Consider the following 12145-nt stretch of genomic DNA (forward strand, 5'->3'; position numbering starts at 1 on the left):
CATTTCATAAATCATTGAAAATTACTGAATTTTTATATATTTAGCCTTTACGGGATAAGATAAGATAAGATAAGAAAACTTTATTTTGATTCGGCATGAGTACAAATAAGCAACACAAGCTCGAAGGATCCTTTCAAATCAAAACAGAAATAAATTATTATTAAAATCATTTATATTTGAACTTACCGAATAAGCATTTAAGTAAAGTAAACTGCCCTGACATTTTAAACATAGAAAAAAACAAAACTCATGTTCATTTTATACTATTATTTGTTGTTAAATAAAACATTCTGTGTAACTAAGCCATTATAGAGTTATTCGTTCTTAAGTTGCTTTATTTGGTTGGAGACTAACATTTTTTGCGTCATTTATGTTTAGTAAATTAGAGATCTATATTAATTTAGTGAGTTGAAATGAAAGAGTCATTACTTGTCGGCCAATTTCATGTCACCTATTGATTCAAAGTAACTTGAGATCAGTTTTATTTTATATTAAGGATGAATTCTTCTGACTTTTCAGTCTCGTTGAAATCTCGTTCTTGAATTATTTCCAAAACCTGTGATACAAGTGGAAAATATCAATGCGTTTTAAAAATATCATAATCAAACTCTGTGAAAAAAATTGTGTATTTACAATGAATAAGTTTTTGAGTAATCCAGTTTTCAAATTTTACGACCAATTAAGTCAGTAATTTTAGCCAAAATTTTGAGAAAATGGGTTAGGGATACAAAAAATGATTTTACAAGAATCATGTACATCCCATACCATTTTGGTCTTTTCTTAGATGTGTATTTTTTTAATTATTTATAACATAAAAGTTGAAATAATATGCATTTTGTTCTTAAAACTGAGAAAAATCACAAAAATACAAAATTGACAGCATGGTAAATTTTCACAAAAAAGCGTCGAAATATGATAAAACTTTCTTATATTAACACCTACCTATAGTTTTTTAAGTAAATTTTATTCAGATTGGTCCACTCCATCTTTATAGAAAGTATGAAAAAAAGTTTAATTGTGGAACTGTGATTTTTTTCACGATAATAGCCCAAAAATAGGCAAAAATCCAAGAAAAATGGGGAAATCATCAAAATAGGGCATTTTCAAAGGGCCGTAGCAAAAAAAGAAGTGCACCACCATATGTTTTTGTCTTCACCAATTATTTTGTAACAGTCTTATAAACCAAAAAATCTGGTTAAGAAAGAAAGTTTAATTCGAGAAATTTTTGGCTCCTCAGAGGTGTACATTCTTAAGGTGGTATGGGAGTCTAAAATAAAAATGACAGAATTTGTTCATACTTTGCCAAAACGTAGTATCTATTGATATATGTAGAAAAATATAATAAAAATGATTTGTCACCGCGCATTTTTTTAATCTACAGGACGTGGCAAAATGCCAAATTTGTATGGATTATACAGTAAAACACCATCTTGGGATTAGAAACTAAACAAAATGATAGAATTGATAAATACTTAAGGAAAAGATAGCTTTCAGACAATGCTTTGAGAATATAATAAGAAAAGATAGGGTCACCGTACGTTTTTCCCGGCTGAAATACAAAATAGGAAAATTTCATGTAGATTCCTTCAGAAAATGCAGTTTTAGGGTTACCTCCCCTTAAAATGCAAATTTAAAAAAATAATAATAAAAACAACCAAAATTAATCAACATTTGCAAAAATATTAATATTTATAAGTTATATTTTTATAAATTGGTTCTTTTAAATAAAAATTCTCATTAAATAATTGCATTCCTGCATCAAATTTTGCTGACTTTATAGAAAATTTGGACCGTTGGTTCTCTGTTTTTTACATTCCAAGATGGAGGAAGACACCCATAATTAAGATCTAAGTAAATTATCATGTATGTTTTTTATTACTTTTGATGTGTGTTTTTTTTTTTTAGATTTTATATTCATTTTATATTAACTCTAGATGCATACAGTTGTTAATTCTATACTCATTTCATAAATCATTGAAAATTACTGAATTTTTATATATTTAACCTTTCAGAGTACAAAATACTACAATATAGAAATTTTCTTTACTTAAAGATAATTGGTTCAATTAAAAGTGGGCAAACGAGAAGTTAACCCACATCTTCCTATTTCTATATTATAATATGTTGGTTTACTCCTGGTTTGTCCATTTTTAATTCTACAAATTATTTATTCTTACCGGGCATGGATCATCTGACCTTGACCTCATTTTAGGGTTCATTGGTCAATGTTTAGTTTTCTTGGTTAAGTTTTACATATGACAGTTGTTATAAAGCTTTATATTTGGAACAGCGAGAGAAGAAAACTTATTGCTTTGCTGAATGTTTAATACAAGCTAATAGATATAGGAAGATGTGGTGTGAGTGCCAATGAGACAACTCTCCATCCAAATAACAATTTAAAAATTAAACCATTATAGGTTAAAGTACGGCCTTCAACACGGAGCCTTGGCTCACACCGAACAACAAGCTATAAAGGGCCCCAAAATTACTAGTGTAAAACCATTCAAACGGGAAAACCAACGGTCTAATCTATATAAACAAAATATGTTACAAAGTATGTAATACATACATTACATTGGGAAGTACCCATGCAGCAACATATTCCGTGTAAACTGCCGGTTCGAAGTCCGAATAAAGGAGGAGGGAAGTTATATTTCTTCTAATTTGCGCAATCGTATTTTGGAGCAAATGATACCACGCAAACGAAGCATTATAGAAAAAAAAGTTGTGGCGCAAAATGACGCATTTTAGGCGCAAACGGATCTCTCCCTATGTTTACATATGCATGCAATTAAAAGTGGTCAATCTAGGATGACACAAATATGTGGTATCATTTCCAAACGAGACAACTGTCCTCCAGAAACCAAGTAACATTAAGGTTTACAACTGTACGGCCTGTAACTATGAGCAAGTAAGCTATACAAGGCTCAGCAATTATTTCTTCAATGGCTACTGTTATTTTTTTTTCTTATTTGTTCAATTATTCATCGTATACTCAAAATATTTATTCATAATTTTGAGCTAGGGAAATATTGATGGGTTGATTTTGGTAATAAGCATTCATGGATGAATATTGGTTAGATGTAAATGTAACGGTGGGAAAAGTAAATTAAACGTATGTATAAAACGGATCTTGTCTGGTGCTGGTCTGCTGTCATGAATATATATGTCATAGCCCCGTAAAGTTTATTAAAGGTTCAAGCTTCATTTATGATGTATACTTTCAAATATCCTTTTTTTTGTTATTTTCCCTATTTAATAATAATTAACCTGCAGTTATAAGTCTATCATTTTATTTCTTATTCCAGTTATTTTACAGTTCTACAGTACAAATGTCATATAGAACAGAGATGAAATCAATTTAATTACATTTACGATGTGAAACATACATGTGAAAGTGACATGCTTTTTCTTTGTTTTATCCTTTTAAAACTTCAAACAGGCTAGAGACCAAATAAAGGCAACAGTAGTATACCGCTGTTTAAAACTCGTAAATCCATGGAAAAAAAACAAAATCGGGGTAACAAACTAAAATTGAGGGAAACGCATTAAATATAAGAGGAAAACAACGACATAACATAAAAATGTAACACACACAGAAACGGATTAAGCATTAGACAAAATCCAACGAGAATAACAAATATAACATCAAAACGAAATACACGAATTTGGGATAGAAAAGTACCGTAACACGTCTTATAGTAATTTGAACTCACACTCAAACACTAGAGAAAACAAACGACACAACAGAAACACAACGTTAAAATGTAACACACACAGAAACGAACTATAATATAACAATGGCCATATTCCTGACAGGGTACATGACATTTGTAAAGAAAAAAATGGTGGGTTGAACCTTATTTTGTGGCATGCCAAACCTTTCACTTTAATGGCAATGTTAACAAACACAGAAAAGTTGTATCCTTTATAAGCTGAGTGATAATAATATATAGAAAGAAATTCGTTCCGAAAAGTGTTCAAAATGACAATGTTCTTGAAATTCAAGGAATCAAAGGTCAACTCCATTACCAATTCAATTAATATAAACTACCTCCACTGTAGATACATGTATATCACTATTTTTATATTTCCTTTTATCTTTGTCTCACTTAATCACTAGGTACATATGTATAATGCGATGTTATGCGCTATCCTTTTTTTACGGGTCGAATTCCACTTAAGAACATTTACATATTACACAATACCTCTATTGTCTATATCATCTATTTTGAATTCAAATCAGTGATAAAGTTAACAGAAAAAAATATGTTTACATAGATATAGGAAGAAGTGGTATAAGTGCCAATCAGACAACTCTCCATTCAAGTTATTTTTCAAAAATAAATTAAAGACCATTTTACTTTTGTGACGTCATCTCTATACAGATAGTTAAAAAAAAAAAAGGATTAAGGATGTCTGTGTGTCGTCTAAAAATCTTTAGAGAAACAGACACCACCCCTTAATCGCGTACAATACTTCGTGAGCCTCGCGTGGTTAATTTGAATATTTAACTGTCTCGAGAAGATGTATATCGTATCACAATGGATGCAGTGGAAGACTGTGTTTATTCAATTCTTGTAATTATCTTTTCCTTAAAATCATAATGTGGCATTTTCACTACTACTACCCCCCCCCCCCCTATTTTTGCAATATTTTGTATCAAATGCATGCAGACGGTTGCCATGGCTACACCTAAAAGACATTACATTTCAGCATTATAACTTTTGCAAATCAAATTTATGGAAGGTACTCTTTCCATAAATATACACATGCATAACTCAAATATAAAGCCTTATTTATTAAAAAAAAAAAAAGGGAATTGGGCGGTTAAAAAATATGAGTTTTAATTTTTGAGTTTTTATCTGTATTGCTACCTTATGGGATAGCTGAAGCCCTCCTCTGGTTGCAGGATTTTCTAGCTGCGTTGTAGATCCATTGGTGGTCTTCGGCTGTTTTCTGCTCTTTGATTGGGTTGTTGACTGTTTGACATTCCCCATTTCAAATGAATGAATTTGCATTTTATCCAAATAACCTCAACTTTTCCCGCCTGATGAGCGATCCACACGTCATTTGTATCTTCATACTCTTCTTTCTAAATACAAAGATGAGTGATACATTGTATGTATATATATATACATGAGTGTTGTCACATTGAGCAGTTTATGTTTATGTCACAGGAGAGGCCAAAGATATCAGAGAGAATTCAAACTCATAAGTCTAAAAATAAACTGCGAACGTCATGCCTAAAAAACCACAAACAAACAAGCAATAGTAGACAAAACACAACATAGAAAAACAAAGAAAAAGCATCATAAACTCCACCAAAAACTGGGGGTGATCGCAGGTGCTCATGAAGGGCATATTCTGCTCCACAAACGACTGCCTTCGTGTTGCTCATGTTCAAACGGTATTAAGTCTAATTCGGTTGGTCATATTCTAAGAAATAGGGACGAAATTTTGAACTTATCCGCTATCATATTGTATATTCGGTATCAGTCCCTTAAGCGTGGTGGCGTGCATAAAATGTACGAATAAATTTGATATTTCTTTTATCTCAGTTCGATGTGAAAGATGATTCAAAATAGTCACCAAATATCAAATTATTTAGTGAGAGAACATCATCAATAGAGCGGAATTATAAAGTCAAAGGATTTTCTTCACCTATTTTCTTTTTTTCCTATGAATTTCATGAATGAGTATCATGGGAAAACGATTTTTCGCTGAAAAACACGTCCTTCAAACGAAAAAGCATATTGTTAAAAAGGAATGGAAAATAATGTCAATTTCAGAAAATTCATTTGTTTGAATCAGAGGGGATTTTCTAAGTAGGATATATCTCTCCCTTAAACAAGATACCAATATCTACGTTGGTCATTCGTATTCATAAAACAAAGCAGGACCAACTTGTCTCAGTTTGAAATGGGGAATACTTGTGTCAAGTGTAGAAAAGTCGGAAGTTTTATTTCTATAGCAAGACGAAAGAGTCTTAGATTGTATATATCTGAAAAGATCTTTAGATTTGTTTTTTTTTCCATATCTGTTTCTCGCCACCACTGGAATAGGTAGTTTTACAATAACTATGAAATCCGACTTTTATGTTTGATAATATTGTAATAATTGAGTAATAAGTGTTCAGTCGAGCTGTTTAAAAAAAAACATTACCATATGCTTAGAATAAATAACTCTTATTTTTTTTCAGTATGACAAATGCATTAAATTTTACTTGATATCCATCTTTTCCGAAATGGTGCTTAGCGGACTAATATGAAACATTTATCAATTGCTCCTGGCTATTATCGCATATATAATATTTATGATAAAAAAGCTACTAGTGGAAAATTTCAAAGACGACATTCTAAATGAGGTTCAGTTTTTTGACAGCTGCATAATTACCAATGACACCCAAGTGATAGGACTCTTTTAAAACTAAAAAAGGCAGAATACGGAGGCATGTGGCCCATTGTGGGCCTTTATTTATGATTAAATCATAAACTTTTTTTATCTCCCACACTAGACGATGCGTATTTTGAACCTCTTTTTCATGATCATTGGATATGCATATATCTTATACATGTATATGTATATAATATACTGAAGGTCATATCATATGTTCATTGGCACAAATGTGGTTACTTTTATTGATTATTTGAGTTTAATCTATCAGAATCAGTCCAAGTGTCTGGTTCATTAAAAAAAACGCTTTCATATTAATCCCTGTACCAACTGCAGTTGTTAAAGAAATGTTACGATTTATAATTCTAATGCAATTTGGATGTAACAATTTTTTTCATTGGCTAAAAGTTGCCGTCAAATCCACAGTTGACCAGGCGTAACTAAGGAGGGACCCGCCATTTTGAATTGATGAATCAACAAATGTTCGATCACTACTATATAATCGAAAATAAAACAACACCTACATCGAATTCGCCGTTTTAATGTATTTTTATCCGAATTTGAAGCGTACAGATAACGTAATAACCTCCAGTTTGTAAGTTTTCATTTGTATGAACGTCACGTTAAGCCATGACGTCTTTGCGCCAAAATCATTCATGAAGTTTCGCGGATTTTTTTGTTATTTGACAAATTTAGACATTTTTTCAAGTTTTATCGTATTTTTTCTTTTTGTAATGCATTAGAATCGGAATAACAGTACTGTAGTTGAAGAGATGCCACCGTCAATTTTGATTTGACGGTCTCGAATCTCCGTTTTACTGTCTCCACTACGCGTCGCCAGTAAAACTGCATTTGCGACCGTCAAATCTACAATTGACGGTGGCAACTCTTCAACTACAATACTGTTATTCCTTAAATGAACCTTTTGAAATGCAGGTTCTAGTTTTCTAAATTATAAAATTTTGTGAGTCTGTGATTGAATTTTATAAAATGAAGAAAATCAGCACACAGCGTCATCCTTTCTATTAAAAGGACTTTAATGGTTTTTTACACAGATCAATCTCAAAAGCAAATATCAAGTTGTTTTTTATAGTTGTCACGTACCTCAGCTAGCTAAATTCAAATCGTAATCCACAATAGGCAGATTGCTATAAAATATATAGCAAATAACAACACACAACTTGAAACTAACTCAAGTTTAACCTTGTGGAGTGCAGCATACATGACAGATTTTGATATCTTACACAAACGTTCTGAATGGTTTTACACTAGTAATTTTGGGGCCCTTAATAGCTTGTTGTTCGGTGTGAGCCAAGGCTCCGTGTTGAAGGCCGTACTTTAACCTATGATGGTTTACTTTTTAAATTGTTATTTGGATGGAGAGTTGTCTCATTGGCACTCACACCACATCTTCCTATATCTATTGTTCTTAAAAGGTCCATTTAAACTTTGCTGGTCACTTATCATCTGTCGTCTGTAGTTGCCCGTAAACTTTTACCAATATATTCTCCTCAGAAACTATAGAGCAAACTCAAATCAAAGTAAATCGCAAACATTCCTAATGTATAAGTGTGTCCGGTGATCCAGTCTGCCAGTCAACATGGCTGCTACTGCTAAAAATATAATACAAAGGTAAAACAAAAGTATTGTCCATTATCTTTGAAACTGTTGTGAATGGAGGAAATCTATCGATAAATGTTCAAATAAACAGATTCAACCTGTCACATATTTCGACTAACATTGTCAATATACTACACATATGAGTTTTATCTGGAATTGACTAAGTTAACCACTGTTTTCCAATAATTTTGGTTATTATCGTTAAATTTTTAATAGTTAAAAGGAATCGGAAGAAGACGTTTATAAGTGTGATCTTGTGGAAACAGTAGTAGTTGAAGAGATATTGTAATCATGACAAAATACCAAGCAGAACGGTTCTAGATCTACAGATAAATCAACACGGACGATATTTCAGCTTCATATTAGAGGGCGACAAACGATTTCTGAAGTTTTATGTCAATTATTTGGACAGAACCGTGTTTTGATGACATAACCGGAATGTTGTCAGACTTTGGAGCATATTATGTACACTAAAAAAGAATAATTCTGTCTACTATTACGATACTGTAGTTTACCTGTTTAATAACTGGTCTTTTATATAGTTTTTGATGCATTTGATTGTTTGTGAACATCGACCATTTATGTCACAAACTATCATCCAAATAGGTTGTTTTGTCTGTAGATTTGTGTAAGATCTAATTGTGTTAAATTGAGACTTAACATCATCAACAATTCAAAAATTTTCATTAAAGATAAAACTTTATTTTTTTTTATTAGTCTATACTTATAACATGTATAAGATAATCAGATTATATTTTTAAGAGTGATGTTTTAAATTAAAAAAAGAGGGACGAAAGATACAAAAGGGACAGTCAAACTCATAAATCTAAAACAAACTGACAACGCCATGGCTAAAAATGAAAAAGACAAACAGAAAAACAGAAAAAACAATAGTACACATGACACAACATAGAAAACTAAAGAATAAACAACACGAACCCCACCAAAAACTAGGAGTGATCTCAGGTGCTTCGGAAGGGTGAATAAATGATAAAAGATAAATTCATATAAACGTCTTCATTTAACTAAAAAAAATTAAAGACCATTTGAGCCCAACATTGACCATAATTATCATCCCTGTTATGTAATCCCATGGAAAAAGTGATATGAAATTACTAAAATAACATACATCAGAAATCCACTCATTCCTGGTGATAAAATTTATTGACGCAAAAACTACAAGGAAGGAATTGGAAATCAGAAAAATTTAAGATGCTCGGGTTCCAGGACTAACATATCATTCTGCAGAGTCGAACATAAAGGAAATTATCCCAGACTTTGATCCTATAACGGTGTAGACACTATCCCTGTTCCAATGCCTATTCTAAATATTGATCAACAATATCAGCTTCCGGTCAGAGAAAGTTATCATTGACTCATTCTTTCCAGACCTCGGAATTAGGTAATGGAGTGGTGTGCGATAATGTTTGTTTTATTCCTGACGAAAGGTTTCTCCTTGGTCATTTGTACAAAAACAAATTATTTTTCTGTAAACTTAATGGATCCAAATCCAATATTATTAATTTGGATTATTTACCACATCGCATTACTTTGTATGACAACAACCATGTAATAGTATCTGTAGGTGATGGAGGTATCAAGATAATAGAACCTCCATCACTAAAGCCTGGCAGGATAATTAAAATTGAAGGAAAACCGGTTTGCTGTAGTTGATCGTGGAGCGAATATGTAGCAGGATATAGATCATACAATATACATAGACTATCTGAAGATGGACAGAAACATGATAATGTCATGACAGCAGATGATGGTATAAATAGATCCACCGGATTATCTTAACTGTGAGACAAGAGACCTATCCATTTTGTCGGATTGAATATGCAAATATTTAACATTTTATTGGAAAATGGTTCATGAACACGTATACAAATAATAATTGCTTTTTTGATTTGTAGAAACGGCGGTCGGTAATTCATTGGTTAATTGACACAAAAACAGAGTCTGTCGTTAATATTTTTATAAAAGGTAGTAACAAAAATCTAAACTTTTCTATATACGTTTAAGATTAATCCGAGTAATCGCGGGTACTGAAATGTCATGACCAAGTATCAGAGTATTACAGTTCAGTCTTTTCACATCCCTATTATAAACCCCATAAGATGGTGATAAGGAAACGTCACCATCATAAAGTAGTAGGTCCAGTAAGACCTCCTTTTGGCCCCAAAATATAGCAGTTTTACAAAATTATTAAAATGAAACTTTTAACTATTTATTGGAAAGTAGAATACTTCTGTTTCATTAAAAAAAAATATGGCCTGTTTTCCAATACGATGCATATGTATCGGGTACTAACTCTTCATTAAGTCATGCTTATTTTTTTTAATCTGTGTCCAATCTTAATAATTATTTAAATGTGAGTTGTATTCAATGATAATACAAAATATATATGAAGTATAAAGGCTGTGAATGAACACAGAAACGGCCCCTTTCCTTTTTGACAAAAACCACCTGGAAAATTACATATAATGGCATATTTAGAGATTTTGTCACATTAAAGCTTGAATTTAAGCATCTTTAATGAATAATTCAGTTCAAAAAGTGTTCCAAAAACTGTACAAAATCTTTCATCAGATAAATTTGAAATTAAAGGCCAACACCGGCCCTTACTCGACGTACTCTTTTTAGTATTAAACTTCCCGTAAAAATATAGATATCAAGATCCAGGAAAGGGCAGTGTTCATTCTTAGTATTAGCTTTATTTAAAGTTAGTTCTGCAGGATAAATCTCTTAAGTTAACATACGGTAATCGTTATTATTGAGAGTCAATCTATCATCCAAATATATGAAAGTCTCATTAAATTTTTATATCAAATGTTGTTTCGATGGGTCTTTGTTGATTTTAGTCATAAATGGTAGCTCATAACAATACGGAAAAATGTTTGCAATCTGTTGTTCACAGTAAGTCCCAAATAGAATTCAGGTAACTTGTCTATATACGGAATCTCCAAAGTGTACAAAAATGTTATCTAGTAAAAAATCAAGACCGGATTTAGTATGAAAACAGCTCCAATTGTCATGTTGTTAATTTAAAAAAATGACCTTAAAGTCATAAGAAACGAGTGAGTGGTGAAAAATAATGTTTGTCCAATTCTTGAACCAATGCATGTATATACATAAACTTAGTCCTTTGTGCATGATTTTATCATTATTTTCGCGAATATTTCATATAATCATCAATTATTTTTCTCTCTGTTTGTTATGATTTAACAAATATGGCTGCTCATTAAATGACGTGTTTTGAAGCCGAGTTTTACCGATTGTCACCTAATAGTAAACAAATCACAAAAAGCATGGGTCTTGAGCACGTGTTTAACATGAATAATCAGATATTTGTTTATTTCAATGACAGATCCATGCGTAAAGTGGTCACCGGATTTTTACGAGGAGGGTTACGCTCGGGTCACTATGCATACGGAAAATATGCCGGCGAAGTGCTTGCTGGAAGCAAGCAATTAAAAATAAGTAAACTTTTTCTCAATGTGGACAAATTAAAGAATTTTCTTCAGAAAAAAGTATATGTACATAAGTTGTATAATGAAAACTATCCATTTAGTTATAAAAAACATATGCATATTTTTTTTTAATTTGAGGTTTCTTATGACTTTAAAGTTTGAAGATATGTATTCATATTCTGATTTTTTAAATGACCATTGAATAATTTGTGTGTTAATTTTTTCTTAATAAGAATATGAAGCAAAGTAATTTATAGGGTAAAAAAATAAAAATTTCGAACATATTAAAATCACCAATGTAACAATGCAATTTATCATCTACCTCCAACGATTTTATTTACACGCCGAAAGTGATTAATTTTACTATACTTAAAAGTCTTATTTGAACAATTTATGTTCAGGTGTTTGTTTGTACCAAGTGTACTAGTAAATAGAATAGACAGTTTAGTATTGGAAGAATGGCTTGAAGACGAAATAAATATGTAAAGTGTTTCGTGCAGCTTTGGAAGCCAGTACATAATTGGAACTTGCTTTGTATTTGGTTCTGCTTGTATAAATGTTGCTAAAAGTTTATGTTTGTTAACATGTCATTTTCGGAAAATGATGTCAGTTGGAATATTGATGTATTCATGATTTCCTTTTTCAGAGCCTCAATG

The sequence above is a fragment of the Mytilus trossulus genome, chromosome 2 (assembly GCF_036588685.1).
Source record: "Mytilus trossulus isolate FHL-02 chromosome 2, PNRI_Mtr1.1.1.hap1, whole genome shotgun sequence".
NCBI classification, from domain to species: domain Eukaryota; kingdom Metazoa; phylum Mollusca; class Bivalvia; order Mytilida; family Mytilidae; genus Mytilus; species Mytilus trossulus.